The following is a 16,678-nucleotide window of genomic DNA, read 5'->3' on the forward strand; positions in this document are numbered from 1 at the left end:
CAGAAATACACTCTATACATTGTTAATGTGCTAAATGACTATTCTAGCTGCAAACGTCTGGTTTTTAATGCAATATCTACATAGATGTATAGAGGCCCATTTCCAGCAACCATCACTCCAGTGTTCTAATGGTACATTGTGTTTGCTAACTGTGTTAGAAGGCTAATGGATGATTAGAAAACACTTGAAAACCCTTGTGCAATTATGTTAGCACCGCTGTAAACAGTTTTGCTGTGTAGAGGAGCTATAAAACTGACCTTCCTTTGAGCTAGTTGAGAATCTGGAGCATTACATTTGTGGGTTCGATTAAACTCTCAAAATGGCTAGAAAAAGAGAGCTTTCATGTGAAACTCGACAGTCTATTCTTGTTCTTAGAAATTAAGGCTATTCCATGCGAGTAATTGGCAAGAAACTGAAGATTTCCTACAATGGTGTGTACTACTCCCTTCAGAGGACAGCACACACAGGCTCTAACCAGAGTAGAAAGAAAAATGGGAGGCCCCGCTGCACAACTGAGCAACAAGACAAGTACATTAGAGTCTCTAGTTTGAGAAATAGACGCCTCACAGGTCCTCAACTGGCAGCTTCATTAAATAGTACCCGCAAAACGCCAGTGTCAACGTCTACAGTGAAGAGGCGACTCCGGGATGCTGGCCTTCAGGGCAGAGTGGCAAAGAAAAAGCCATATCTGAGACTGGCTAATAAAAGGAAAAGATTAATATGGGCAAAAGCACACAGACATTGGACAGAGGAAGATTGGAAAAAAGTGTTATGTACAGACGAATCGAAGTTTGAGGTGTTTGGATCACACAGAAGAACATTTGTGAGACGCAGAACAACTGAAAAGATGCTGGAAGAGTGCCTGATGCCATCTGTCAAGCATGGTGGAGGTAATGTGATGGTCTGGGGTTGCTTTGGTGCTTGTAAAGTGGGAGATTTGTACGAGGTAAAAGGGATTTTGAATAAGGAAGGCTATCACTCCATTTTGCAATGCCATGCCATACCCTGTGGACAGCACTTGATTGGAGCCAATTTCATCCTACAACAGGACAATGACCCAAAGCACACCTCCAAATTATGCAAGAACAATTTAGGGAAGAAGCAGGCAGCTGGTATTCTATCTGTAATGGAGTGGCCAGCGCAGTCACCAGATCTCAACCCCATAGAGCTGTTGTGGGAGCAGCTTGACCGTATGGTACGCAAGAAGTGCCCATCAAGCCAATCCAACTTGTGGGAGGGCCTTCTGGAAGCATGGAGTGAAATTTCTCCCAATTACCTCAGCAAATTAACAGCTAGAATGCCAAAGGTCTGCAATGCTGTAATTGCTGAAAGGGAGCATTCTTTGACGAAAGCAAAGTTTGAAGGAGAAAATTATTATTTCAAATAAAAATCATTAGTTCTAACCTTGTCAATGTCTTGACTATATTTTCTAGTAAAAATGTTTGGGAGGGTTCCTCCAGCTCACCTTATCACATCAATGGACTTGCGCACGGGTCCTCGTGTCGGCACACGCATGGAGTAGAAAGAAGATAAAGAAAATGGATCCAGCGCTGAGTCCTCTGAAGTCTTTTTGTTAAAAGGAAACTATTTCCAAGTTTTATTGTAGAATTATCAAAAAATTAAAAACAATAGCATGATAGGAAAATATTCTCAGATGGAATGAGGATTTATGGCAGTGTAAGCGGTGCCTACGCGTTTCTGACGCTTGCAGCGTCCTTAGTCATGGCTTTTACAAAATCGCTTAGTCAGTCTAGGATTTTATAGCCAGTCTATTTTTAGCAATGGTTAATTGCGGGTCAAAGTAGGGAACTCCCCGGTATACCTTGGAACGCAAGTCACTTCCTGACAGGAAGGAATAAAATAAAGCTAAACATGAAAAAACGATAAATTACTTGTCGAGTGTTTTCCATATTATTCCACAATTACAACAAGAATTTATGAAAGATGAGCTGTTTGTAAGGAATGACTAAATGTACTGGTTTTTATGAAAAGATATATAGTGTACTTTCCTTGCGGGGTTTTCCTACGAGAGATTTTTTATTTTTTGACTATAAACAAACTGACTGAGAATATGTTAGTGTGAGAATAAAGAGTAAAAAGGTTAAAAGATTGTAATCAAAATTGAAGGAGACTAATTTGAAGACTGAAAAATATTAATCAGATTGATTATTAAAAAACGTAATTAGAATTAATTAGTATGTGAGAAATCTATGTGATATGATACGTTATGTCACAAAGAGTAAGTATTAAATAAATTTGGTTGGGCATGTTATTGTATGTAGAGAGATTCGTTATGTTTCGTAATTATAACGGCTGTCTCATTGGCCGGAAAAATACAATGCTCCGCTTTGACTCAAACTAGCTAGTGTACTTGAAACGTAAATATGATGATATTATTTGGATTATTCTAAAAAGTCAAAGTGTGTTTTGTCATTGGTCCTAAGAGAGTGGGACATTTGAACAAGATGATGTATTTATTGCCGATATGAATAAATATCTTGGGAATGGGAACACGGATTATCACCAAAAAGATTAACATGTTTGTATACATAAATGGAGTCTCAAATTAATAATATATGTAGAATATTGAGTGTGTGGTGAAACCACTACGTCATAAGTCCATTTAATATGTTAAATTAATGGGGAGGAGGGCTGTCAGAAACCTCAAAACATTATCACGTTTCACGAAAAGAAGCTAAAATGACATGATGTATGTGTGACCGGCATCCGGCCACCTAGAAATATGTCTTGGTCCCCTGAATCAACAGGACCAAAACCATGTCCCTCAAAGAGAAAAACCCGGGGACAGCTCTCTAAGATAATCTCGCAATATAAGTATGGATTAATTTTGTATTGTATTGAGCAAGGAAAGATATACTGTACTGGTTATTTATTGAGATTATATCGGCTTTCTCTTTGTCCGAAGAAATACGAGATTCTGCTGTGACTAAAACTAATTTGTCGAGATATTTTTATCAATGGCCCTAAAAGAATTGAGTGTTTGATCTGAGTGATGTATGTATTTGCGGTGTGAGTAAATATCTTGGGAATGAAAACGTGTATTGTCACCAGTGATATTAAAAATACTACGTACATAAATGGGGTCTCGTATTGATATTCTTTATAGATTATTATATATATCGATATTGATTTGTCCGTGGTAAAGCCACTACGTAATAGGTCCAATTTGATTTTATTGTATTAGTGGGGGGGGAAGATTAGTCAGAATATCCCAGATCATTGTCACTCTACACAGAGAGAAGCTAAAGTGACATCACACGTATGTAACCCGCTACTAGGCCAATCGGAAATATGTCATGTTCCCCTGAATCAACAGGTCCATGTCAGAGTTCATCCCAGAAAAACCCGGGGATGGCTATCGGGAACCAATCGCACGATGTAAATATAAATAATTTTTTAATATTTGGGCGAAGGGAAATATACTAAACTGGTTATTAATTTTGTATGAAGGGAGTTTGATGCTGGAGAATATTTATACTTTGTTGAGAATATAAACTAGAGGTTTAAATATAAAGTTTGAAGTTTATAGTGAAGTTCCCGTTTGTTACTACTTGTTTAATTACTGATTGGTGAATGATTATTTCGTCAGTATGTATTTGTAGCAAAAATTTGCAAAGACTAATATCTTTTATTTTAAAAGAGAAAGTTGTTGACTTACTATAATTTGGGTCAGAAAATAAATGTTTTTGGATTGGTCAATAGTGAAACATCAAATCTCTCCTTAGATTAAGACCATTGGGTGTCCGCGTTTGTAACCTGTATATCCAGAAGGCCTCTCTAGTATGTGTCTTGTATTTAATGTCCCCTCCTCTTTTAGGTGTGTGAATTTTCTCAATACCATAACATATAAAGTAGTTAATTGATCTGTTATGATGTTCCACAAAATGCTTCGCTGCATTCGATATATTTAATATATTTGGATTGCGGATATAGCCTAAATGTTCGAGTATTCTAGTTTTAAGTTTTCGATTGGTGCATCCAATGTATTTAAGATTGCATTGTGTGCATTCTACGATGTAGATGACTGATTCCGAATTGCAATTTATATAATTTTTGATGGTGAAAGTGTTAGAGTTTGTGGAGTTCCTAAATACTTTGGTCGGAAATGCATACTGACAAACTTTGCAAATTTTTTGACCACATTTATAAAACCCTTTTTGTTCAAGCCACGTGGACCTGGGTGAGTTGGAACTGAAAAGTGAAGGGGATAAAGAACTGCTGAGGGAGGGGGCTTTGCGTGCCACCACTCTGTAACCCTCTCTTAGAATATCTGCCAGTATCTCATCCTCCATTAACATAGGGAGACGTTTAGTAACTATCTTCTTAATGTCGTTGAATTGGTTACTTTGGCCCAGGACCAGGGTCGGTTTGTTTGGTTCTGGAATGGAATATGCTTGTTTGTGTGATAGAAGAACTTCTCTAGTTTTTTTGGAGGTAATGTTGGTTGCTCTCTCAAGTGACCACTGTGGGTATCCTCTTCTATGCAATCTACTGATGATTTGTTGCTGTTCCAATTTAAATTGGGTGTCAGAACTGCAATTGCGTTTTGCTCTATGAAATTCTCCTACTGGAATGGAAGTGATGGTTGATTTAGCGTGATTACTGTGAGCATGTAAGATTGTATTACCCGCTGTGGGTTTCCTATAAGTTTTGGATTGTATTGGTGCATGATTGATGCCTGTTAGTTCTAGATCTAGAAAAGTTATGGTATTGCTATTGTGAGAAAATGTAAATCTTAAATTGGAGGAATTGGAATTTAAATACTCAACAAAATCAGGTATGGCAGATACAGTCCCCTTCCAAATGAAGAGGAGATCATCTATGTATCTGCCATACCAGTGGATGCTGTCACCGAATGGATTTGACATGGAAAAAATTGTGGTCTCCTCCCACCACGCCATCACAAGGTTGGCTAGTGAGGGGGAGAATTTGGCACCCATGGAGACTCCCCTTAACTGCAAATAAAAAGTGCCGTCAAAATGAAAATAGTTATGGGTCATCAAAAAAGATAATACTTGTAAGATGAAAATCTGAAGCTGGTCGCTATAGTTACTATGCATATTCAAGTGATGTTTAACTGATATATAGGCGATGTGATGTGGGATGCTGGTGTATAGTGATGTCACGTCGCATGTTACCCATGTAAAATTTTCAGACCATGTTTCATTGTGAAAGGCACGAAGTACGTCCGCTGTGTCCTTGAGGTAACCTGGTGTATGTTGTGATATGGGCTGTAACAGGGAATCAAGCCACTCGGATGTTTTTTCCAGGAGGGAGCCTATGCCTGACACAATAGGTCTCATTGGTGGAGGGAAAACATTTTTGTGAGTTTTGGGGAGTGCGTGCATGATAGGTGTAATTGGATGATTAACATACATATACTCAGATTGTTTTAATGTTAATGAACCAGTTTGGAGTCCTGTATCTAATAGATGTTTAATTTCTTTTTGGAATTTTGATGTAGGATTGTCCTTCAAAACTTCATAGGTACCAAGATCTGCCAATAGTTCTTTAATTTGGGTTTTATAATCGTCCTTATTCATGATGGTGATGCTCCCGCCTTTATCAGACATTTTGATAACAATATCCTTGTTTTCTTGAAGGGTTTTGATTGCCTTTTTGAGGTTATTGGATATATTCTTAGGTTCTTTTGACTTGTCCTGGGTATCTAGTAGATGTTGTAAGTCCTTTTCTACAATTGCTTGGAAGCGGTCCATGTTGTCAGTCCTTGAAGTGGTGGGATAGAATTTAGTGTTTGGCGTCTTGAAATTGTTTGAAAAGTGAGTATCCCTGGGTTGTAATTCTGTATTCAAGTTTTCCAAACAAATGAGAGCCCTGGATTCTTCAAATGAGAGGGTATGATGGATGGGTATATCCTTTATTCCTTCGATATTGTGTACTGTCGTGGGTGTCTCTTCTGTTGTGGTGATCACATCCTCTTGCTTAATTACATGTGTCTTAGAATCTTCCATATAAAAATGCCTTTTGACAGTCAAGTTTCTGACAAATTTATTAATGTCCATTAGGGTTCCAAAGAGGTCAAAGTTTAGGCTGGGAGCAAAATTTAAACCGAGGGATAATACCTCTGCTTGCTCTTTGGTGAGTACTGTGTTGGAGAGGTTAATGATACTCAAATCGGATACAGGTTCTTGCGAGATCGGAGGCGACGGCTCTGTTCTTGATCCGTGTTTATGTTTACGGCCGCCCCTCCTTCCCCGTTTTTTGGTGTATATTTATTTTTGTCAAAAATATGCCTAGGTTTGTATCCTCTAGTATTTTCGGTGTCAGATCCATCATTGTCGCCCTCAGCTGAGTCAAATTCAGTGGAACTGAAACTCACGCGATGTTGGTAGTTTCCATAATTTTTGCGGCGTTGTCGTTGTTTCAGAATGGGTTTTGTTTTGTTGTATATTTTCGTACGATTCTTCCACTCATATACTTGATTGTTGGCATAATCGTGTAAGTCCCGCTGGAATTTAGTTCTTTTAATTTCAGCTATGGACTTATCCACCTTGTCTATGTTTTGCGTAGTACGTGTTTCCAGTGCGACAAATTCAGGTGAGCTGGGGAATGAATCCAGTTTTGTTTTGGATCTGGAAATTTCCTCCTTTAATTCCACAAGCTTACACTCTTCTTGTTGTATAATAAGTTCCATCAATTTTAGGGAACAATTTGTGAGGGTCTGATTCCACTCTTTGCAAAAATCATCAGAGTAATTGAATGATGGAGTTTTTTTCAGACGTAGGCCTCTGGGTATCATTTCTTTTGTGCAATAATTTTTAAGGGTTGTTAAGTCCCACCATATTTTCGCCTCTTGTATCATAGATTTCTCTAATGAATGGAACATGTCTTTCATTTCAAAATCTGTTTCACCACTGTTAGTTGTATTGCCGAACACTCTGGCAGCCATTTCAGATCGAGTTTGATATGTATCAGAAGCCATGGTATAACAAGAATAATAGTTACTCGTTGGAAAATGATTTATATACAGTTATTTCAAAAGTCTTCACTTCAAAAATAGAGAGTGCAACCGCACTAAGGTTTAAAAACAAAGAAAATAAGCCACTGAGCTAGGTATAATCTGGCAGTGTATTGAGAATGAAAACAACTTTACTTCTTTAATCTCTTGTTGTGTAAGTAAGACTGCCGTCATAAACCCCATGAAGATCAACAACGTTTGACATCACAATGTGTGGGAATATCTGTAAATTCCTATTCGATAGGAGCACGCAAGGAAAACAACCCAGGGATACTCACTTTTCAAACAATTTCAAGACGCCAAACACTAAATTCTATCCCACCACTTCAAGGACTGACAACATGGACCGCTTCCAAGCAATTGTAGAAAAGGACTTACAACATCTACTAGATACCCAGGACAAGTCAAAAGAACCTAAGAATATATCCAATAACCTCAAAAAGGCAATCAAAACCCTTCAAGAAAACAAGGATATTGTTATCAAAATGTCTGATAAAGGCGGGAGCATCACCATCATGAATAAGGACGATTATAAAACCCAAATTAAAGAACTATTGGCAGATCTTGGTACCTATGAAGTTTTGAAGGACAATCCTACATCAAAATTCCAAAAAGAAATTAAACATCTATTAGATACAGGACTCCAAACTGGTTCATTAACATTAAAACAATCTGAGTATATGTATGTTAATCATCCAATTACACCTATCATGCACGCACTCCCCAAAACTCACAAAAATGTTTTCCCTCCACCAATGAGACCTATTGTGTCAGGCATAGGCTCCCTCCTGGAAAAAACATCCGAGTGGCTTGATTCCCTGTTACAGCCCATATCACAACATACACCAGGTTACCTCAAGGACACAGCGGACGTACTTCGTGCCTTTCACAATGAAACATGGTCTGAAAATTTTACATGGGTAACATGCGACGTGACATCACTATACACCAGCATCCCACATCACATCGCCTATATATCAGTTAAACATCACTTGAATATGCATAGTAACTATAGCGACCAGCTTCAGATTTTCATCTTACAAGTATTATCTTTTTTGATGACCCATAACTATTTTCATTTTGACGGCACTTTTTATTTGCAGTTAAGGGGAGTCTCCATGGGTGCCAAATTCTCCCCCTCACTAGCCAACCTTGTGATGGCGTGGTGGGAGGAGACCACAATTTTTTCCATGTCAAATCCATTCGGTGACAGCATCCACTGGTATGGCAGATACATAGATGATCTCCTCTTCATTTGGAAGGGGACTGTATCTGCCATACCTGATTTTGTTGAGTATTTAAATTCCAATTCCTCCAATTTAAGATTTACATTTTCTCACAATAGCAATACCATAACTTTTCTAGATCTAGAACTAACAGGCATCAATCATGCACCAATACAATCCAAAACTTATAGGAAACCCACAGCGGGTAATACAATCTTACATGCTCACAGTAATCACGCTAAATCAACCATCACTTCCATTCCAGTAGGAGAATTTCATAGAGCAAAACGCAATTGCAGTTCTGACACCCAATTTAAATTGGAACAGCAACAAATCATCAGTAGATTGCATAGAAGAGGATACCCACAGTGGTCACTTGAGAGAGCAACCAACATTACCTCCAAAAAAACTAGAGAAGTTCTTCTATCACACAAACAAGCATATTCCATTCCAGAACCAAACAAACCGACCCTGGTCCTGGGCCAAAGTAACCAATTCAACGACATTAAGAAGATAGTTACTAAACGTCTCCCTATGTTAATGGAGGATGAGATACTGGCAGATATTCTAAGAGAGGGTTACAGAGTGGTGGCACGCAAAGCCCCCTCCCTCAGCAGTTCTTTATCCCCTTCACTTTTCAGTTCCAACTCACCCAGGTCCACGTGGCTTGAACAAAAAGGGTTTTATAAATGTGGTCAAAAAATTTGCAAAGTTTGTCAGTATGCATTTCCGACCAAAGTATTTAGGAACTCCACAAACTCTAACACTTTCACCATCAAAAATTATATAAATTGCAATTCGGAATCAGTCATCTACATCGTAGAATGCACACAATGCAATCTTAAATACATTGGATGCACCAATCGAAAACTTAAAACTAGAATACTCGAACATTTAGGCTATATCCGCAATCCAAATATATTAAATATATCGAATGCAGCGAAGCATTTTGTGGAACATCATAACAGATCAATTAACTACTTTATATGTTATGGTATTGAGAAAATTCACACACCTAAAAGAGGAGGGGACATTAAATACAAGACACATACTAGAGAGGCCTTCTGGATATACAGGTTACAAACGCGGACACCCAATGGTCTTAATCTAAGGAGAGATTTGATGTTTCACTATTGACCAATCCAAAAACATTTATTTTCTGACCCAAATTATAGTAAGTCAACAACTTTCTCTTTTAAAATAAAAGATATTAGTCTTTGCAAATTTTTGCTACAAATACATACTGACGAAATAATCATTCACCAATCAGTAATTAAACAAGTAGTAACAAACGGGAACTTCACTATAAACTTCAAACTTTATATTTAAACCTCTAGTTTATATTCTCAACAAAGTATAAATATTCTCCAGCATCAAACTCCCTTCATACAAAATTAATAACCAGTTTAGTATATTTCCCTTCGCCCAAATATTAAAAAATTATTTATATTTACATCGTGCGATTGGTTCCCGATAGCCATCCCCGGGTTTTTCTGGGATGAACTCTGACATGGACCTGTTGATTCAGGGGAACATGACATATTTCCGATTGGCCTAGTAGCGGGTTACATACGTGTGATGTCACTTTAGCTTCTCTCTGTGTAGAGTGACAATGATCTGGGATATTCTGACTAATCTTCCCCCCCCACTAATACAATAAAATCAAATTGGACCTATTACGTAGTGGCTTTACCACGGACAAATCAATATCGATATATATAATAATCTATAAAGAATATCAATACGAGACCCCATTTATGTACGTAGTATTTTTAATATCACTGGTGACAATACACGTTTTCATTCCCAAGATATTTACTCACACCGCAAATACATACATCACTCAGATCAAACACTCAATTCTTTTAGGGCCATTGATAAAAATATCTCGACAAATTAGTTTTAGTCACAGCAGAATCTCGTATTTCTTCGGACAAAGAGAAAGCCGATATAATCTCAATAAATAACCAGTACAGTATATCTTTCCTTGCTCAATACAATACAAAATTAATCCATACTTATATTGCGAGATTATCTTAGAGAGCTGTCCCCGGGTTTTTCTCTTTGAGGGACATGGTTTTGGTCCTGTTGATTCAGGGGACCAAGACATATTTCTAGGTGGCCGGATGCCGGTCACACATACATCATGTCATTTTAGCTTCTTTTCGTGAAACGTGATAATGTTTTGAGGTTTCTGACAGCCCTCCTCCCCATTAATTTAACATATTAAATGGACTTATGACGTAGTGGTTTCACCACACACTCAATATTCTACATATATTATTAATTTGAGACTCCATTTATGTATACAAACATGTTAATCTTTTTGGTGATAATCCGTGTTCCCATTCCCAAGATATTTATTCATATCGGCAATAAATACATCATCTTGTTCAAATGTCCCACTCTCTTAGGACCAATGACAAAACACACTTTGACTTTTTAGAATAATCCAAATAATATCATCATATTTACGTTTCAAGTACACTAGCTAGTTTGAGTCAAAGCGGAGCATTGTATTTTTCCGGCCAATGAGACAGCCGTTATAATTACGAAACATAACGAATCTCTCTACATACAATAACATGCCCAACCAAATTTATTTAATACTTACTCTTTGTGACATAACGTATCATATCACATAGATTTCTCACATACTAATTAATTCTAATTACGTTTTTTAATAATCAATCTGATTAATATTTTTCAGTCTTCAAATTAGTCTCCTTCAATTTTGATTACAATCTTTTAACCTTTTTACTCTTTATTCTCACACTAACATATTCTCAGTCAGTTTGTTTATAGTCAAAAAATAAAAAATCTCTCGTAGGAAAACCCCGCAAGGAAAGTACACTATATATCTTTTCATAAAAACCAGTACATTTAGTCATTCCTTACAAACAGCTCATCTTTCATAAATTCTTGTTGTAATTGTGGAATAATATGGAAAACACTCGACAAGTAATTTATCGTTTTTTCATGTTTAGCTTTATTTTATTCCTTCCTGTCAGGAAGTGACTTGCGTTCCAAGGTATACCGGGGAGTTCCCTACTTTGACCCGCAATTAACCATTGCTAAAAATAGACTGGCTATAAAATCCTAGACTGACTAAGCGATTTTGTAAAAGCCATGACTAAGGACGCTGCAAGCGTCAGAAACGCGTAGGCACCGCTTACACTGCCATAAATCCTCATTCCATCTGAGAATATTTTCCTATCATGCTATTGTTTTTAATTTTTTGATAATTCTACAATAAAACTTGGAAATAGTTTCCTTTTAACAAAAAGACTTCAGAGGACTCAGCGCTGGATCCATTTTCTTTATCTTCTTTATATTTTCTAGTCATTTTGCAACTCATTTGATAAATATAAGAGTGAGTTTTCATGGAAAACACAAAATTGTCTGGGTGACGCCAAACTTTTGAACGGTAGTGTATATATACATGTGGATCGAAGCTTCCCCTTGGGGATGCTTCCCTCTTTCTGAGGTGGTAAGATCCTTTCATTGGGTCTTCATCTAAACCTTCACCAAGAATGTGGAAAGGCATAATTGCTTTAGCCAATGCACATTCTCCTTTCCATTGCCCCTCAAGTCTGGTTCTGATTTTCATATCCCCACATATCCAGTATATATTGCCCAAAAACTGCACCTGATTCTGAGTGATAGATGCATTTAATGAGCTGTACTTTGAACAGTACCCTTCCGGAAAGTTCCCTAGGAGCCGGCCATTCCCTTCTGTATTGGTTTAACATGTGTAGTTGCCTTTGTAAATGGTAAGTCCCTGGGCTTGTTTGGGTATCGTGGTGACTATGGGGTATTCCTTTTTCCAGGACTCGCATACTGTGTGGTCTAATGTTATATTGGTGTATAGGCTTAGGAAACATTCTTCAGCATCGTCAGGAATATTAAGTGGTACTATCCCCAGGTGTGGCCGGGCTCCTGCACACACATAGCAGTTGGACTTATTCACTTTCCGTGTCGTATATTGTACCCACTCTAACCAGACATTATGGTCCCCAAATCCAGTTTCTACGGCCATAGTGTCTTCCAATCCTGGGTCAGCCATGGCCATCATTTTTTTATGCATCTGTATTTGGGATAGCAACACTTTTATCAGTCTCTCAGGGTTCAACTTTCTCCATTCTCGGGAGTCTACCATATCTTTTAGTTTGAATTTTCCCATTTCTCTGTTTACTCCCCCATAGGTCCCTAATATGTATGTGTCTTGGTCTGTTTTACTAGGGTTTTCTATGGTGAGGATCAAGTTTAATCCTGACAGACCACATGCTTTCCTTGATAACGTCATTCTAGTTAGAAGTGACTTCCCATTAATGTCTTTCTTTTCTAAGGCACTCTGTGGGCGATATCCCCAATGGTCCCCCGTGTTCCAGCCCACCGCCTTCCAGGATGTACAACGATTGCTGCAATAATTGTCTGTTACACATATATATTGAGTGCCTCGATCACACAGGTGATAAGCATTCCAATATCCGCATGTTTGTTTGACACAACTATGTTTGTTTCTGAAGGATGTTACAGACTCAAATTAAAACTGGTATGTAGCTACATGTGTACTAGAAGAATTATACCAAAAAGTGGTCACCCATCAGCCTGGGAGATTCCTACATGTCCCCCCTCAGCACTCTGTGCAATAACACGGAAAAAGATAAGGATGTACATGGTGATAGTCATTCTTTGGAAGAGACCCTCTTGCAGTGCGAGGCGTGGATCCATGTCGGCCTTCCTTCCAGCTTAACTGCAGTGGGCGAGATCAGGAAGGCCTGATATGGACCCTCGAATCTGGCTTCTAAGGCCCCTCTGACGTGTCTTTTCACCAGTACACAGTCTCCTGGTTGTAGCTTGTGCACCCCTGAGACAGAATCTGGATCTGGAATGGAAGAAAACACTGCAGCATGTATTACTGTCAACTCTTTACTGAGGGAAATAACAAAATTAACAAGACTATCATTTCCTAGACTAAGCTGTTGTGGGTAGTAACATACCATTCTGGGAGGACCCCCAAAGAGACTTCATATGGGGTGAGTCCTGTTGGCTGTTTGGGGGTATTTCTAACCGAGTAAAAAGCAATGGTCAATACTTCGGGCCATGGCAGGGACAGTTCTTTAGTGGCTTTAAGAATTTTACTTTTCAGAGCACCGTTCATCCTTTCCACTTTGCCACTGCTTTGAGGGTGGTACGGGGTGTGTAGTCCGAGATCTGCACCCACCATCTTCCAAATGTCTCTGGTCACATCTGCAATAAATGCTGGTCCCTGATCACTTTCTATGACTTCAGGGATGCCGAATCTGCAGACTAACTCTGACAGCAGTCGCTTCACCGTGGTTCTTGCTGTCATGTTGGACACTGGGTAAGCTTCCAGCCATCCTGCAACGATTGTATTGCCCCTGTTCTGAGCCATTCTTCTCTCTCGTGGGTCGGGGCTTGTTTTTGAAATTCCTGGAGGGTCCTGACTCCTGGATTATCCATTTTCTCCCCCTCCTGCTCTTCTTCCTTCCTTTTACCCCTCCTCGTCATTACGTACACACCTGCCTCCTCTCGAGGTCCTATGGTTGCTTGCTTAGCCTCTTGATCCGCAAACAGATTTCCTTGGGCTTCTGCCGTATGGGTTTTCCCATGTGCTTTAACTTTGATTACTGCCACTTGCAGGGGGAGCTGGAGGACCTCCAGTAAATTCTCCACCGCCTCTGCATTCTTGATAGGGGACCCGGTGGCTGTCTTGTAGCCCCGTATGGCCCATAGCTGACCAAAATCATGCGCCACCCCGAATGCATATCTAGAGTCAGTATAGATATTGACGGTTCGTCCTTCTGCATGTCTACAGGCTTCAGCTAGGGCTATCAGCTCCGCCTCTTGCGCTGACATGTGCGGCGGAAGAGATCCGGCTGTAATGACCGTGGTAGAGGACACCACAGCATATCCAGTGTGGAAAGACCCCCATTCATCCGCATATCTGGATCCATCAGTGAAGAGGGTAAGGTCAGCATTGACTATCATCTGTTCAGTCACTGTGGGCAAATGTGATGTTTCATGGTGCATTACCTGGAGGCAGTCGTGTTCGTGGGCATCTGGATCACCATGATCCGCCATAAGCGGGGGGTTAGGAGTGTGAGAAGAAAACCCATCTGTATAATCCCCCCGAGAGAGAGGAAGCAGTGTGGCCGGATTCAGGATTGTGCATCGCTGTAGGGTCACATTTTCTGGGAGAAGAAGAGAACATTAGAGTCTCATATGCCGCTGTGTAGAGAGATGCTTTTGTTGGCTTTGATCAAGGATGGCTTTGAGATCATGTGGAGCCAATATCGTAACTGAATGTCCTAGAAGAATGTCAGACGTTTTATCCAGCAATTCCTTGGCGGTCAGCACAGCTTTGAGACATACAGGGGCCACTTGTGAGACAGAGTCCAATTTACAAGAGTAATATCCAATGGGACGGTGTGTCCCGCCTTGGTGTTGGGTTAACACTCCAGATGCATCTCCGTGGTATTCTGACACGAAGAGGAAAAACGGTCGTTGATAGTTGGGGATGCCAAGGGCTGGCGCGGAGACAATCAGGTCTTTGAGTCTTTGTACCGTATCCACGGCTTCCACAGGTAGATGTGGATTCATGACTACATCCTTCAAGGCAGCATACAGCGGTTGCATAAGGACAGAAGCATTGGGAATCCACTGTCTACAGTAGGTGACCATACCCAGGAACTCTTGGAGTTGTTGCACTCCCCTTGGGAGGGGAATATCTCGAACAGCAAACTTCCGGTCTTCAGTAAGGTGTTTCACCCCCTGAGAAATGCAGTGTCCTAGGAAAACAACTTTGGTGGCACACCACTGGAGCTTCTTCAGAGAGACCTTAAAATTAATTTTCGCAAGAAACTGGAGCAGGCGTAGAGAGAGATGATGACTTGTCTGTTTATCCGGACAACAAAGGAGTAGGTCATCCACGTATTGGCGGAGTGTGGCTTCAGGGTGAGTTCGTATCCAAGGATCCAGGCACATGGAGAGGGCCTGAGAAAAGTGATTGGGTGAGTTCTGTGCTCCTTGTGGCATAACTGTCCAAGTATACTGAGTTCCCCTGTAGGTGAACGCAAAAAGATACTGACAATCAGGATGTAGAGGGACACTGAAGAAAGCATTGGCCAAATCAATAACCGTGAAGTATGTAGATTCGGGCGGAATGTTACTCAGCAGAGTATGCGGGTTGGGGACCACTGGAGTTTCTAGTACCGTGGCAGCGTTAACTGCTCTCAGATCCTGGACCAAGCGAAATTTATCGGGCTCACCTTTCGGAGTTTTCCTCTTCACAGGGAAGAGGGGGGTATTGGCTGGAGATATGCAGTGGATAAGGGCGCCATTCCGTAGTAGTCCCTGAATCTGGGCTCCCAAGGAAGCTTCTTGTATAGCCTTCAAAGGATATTGTGGGAGCCGTGGTATGTGCACACCTTCTTTGAGGAACACTTGAACAGGTGGAACGGGTAATCTCCCTATATCTTCCGGGCCTGTGGACCACAAAAAATCGGGGATCTGATTGTAGAAATATTCCAGAATGGGGGTGGGAGGGGGTTGGTGTAGAAGCAAAGGGATAGCTCTGATCTGACAGGTCTCTTCCTGGGACAGAGGAGTATCCAAATCGAGGTACATTCCAGAGTCTTCGTAGCGGATAATTGCGTGAAGTTTTTGTAACAAGTCTGCTCCCAACAGGTTGAGAGCACAGGTATTGGAAACCACAAATCTGGAGAGAATCTTTTGTTGGGCCCCAACAGGTACGGGGTAGGTGAGCCTAGAAGAAGATGGCTTGCCGTCTACACCAACGCAGGAGATATAATCTTCAGATATGAAACTGTCAGCAGGTAGATCATTTATGACCACATGTGGGGTATTGTTTTACTCAGGAGAAATTGCTTTACAAATGTTGTGGTCCTTTTTATCCTTTAGTCCTTGTGGAAATGAGAAAAAGTAGCTAAACCTACATTTTCCTTGAGGGTACTAGTTTCCCAAATTGGGTCACTTTTGGAGGATTTCTACTGTTTTGGCACTGCAAGAGCCCTTCAAACTTGACATGGTGCCTAAAATATTTTTTAATAAGAAGGAGGCCCCAAAATCCTCTAGGTGCTCCTTTTGCTTCTATGGCCAGTGCTTCAGTCCATAAGCACACTAGGACCACATGTGGGATATTTCTAAAAATTGCAGAATCTGGGCAATAAATATTGAGTTGCGTTTCTCTGGCAAAACTTTCTGTTACAAAAAAATGGATTAAAAATTAATTTCTGTAAAAAAAGGTGAAATTTGTAAATTTCCCCTCTACATTGCTTTAATTCTTGTGAAACGCCTATAGGGTTAAGAAACTTTGCTGTTTTGAATACTTTGGGGGTGAAGTTTTTAAAATGGGGTGACTTATTGGGGGTTTCTAATATATAAGGCCCTAAAAGTCACTTCACAT

This window comes from Rhinoderma darwinii, chromosome 5 (assembly GCF_050947455.1).
Source record: "Rhinoderma darwinii isolate aRhiDar2 chromosome 5, aRhiDar2.hap1, whole genome shotgun sequence".
In the NCBI taxonomy this organism is placed as follows: domain Eukaryota; kingdom Metazoa; phylum Chordata; class Amphibia; order Anura; family Rhinodermatidae; genus Rhinoderma; species Rhinoderma darwinii.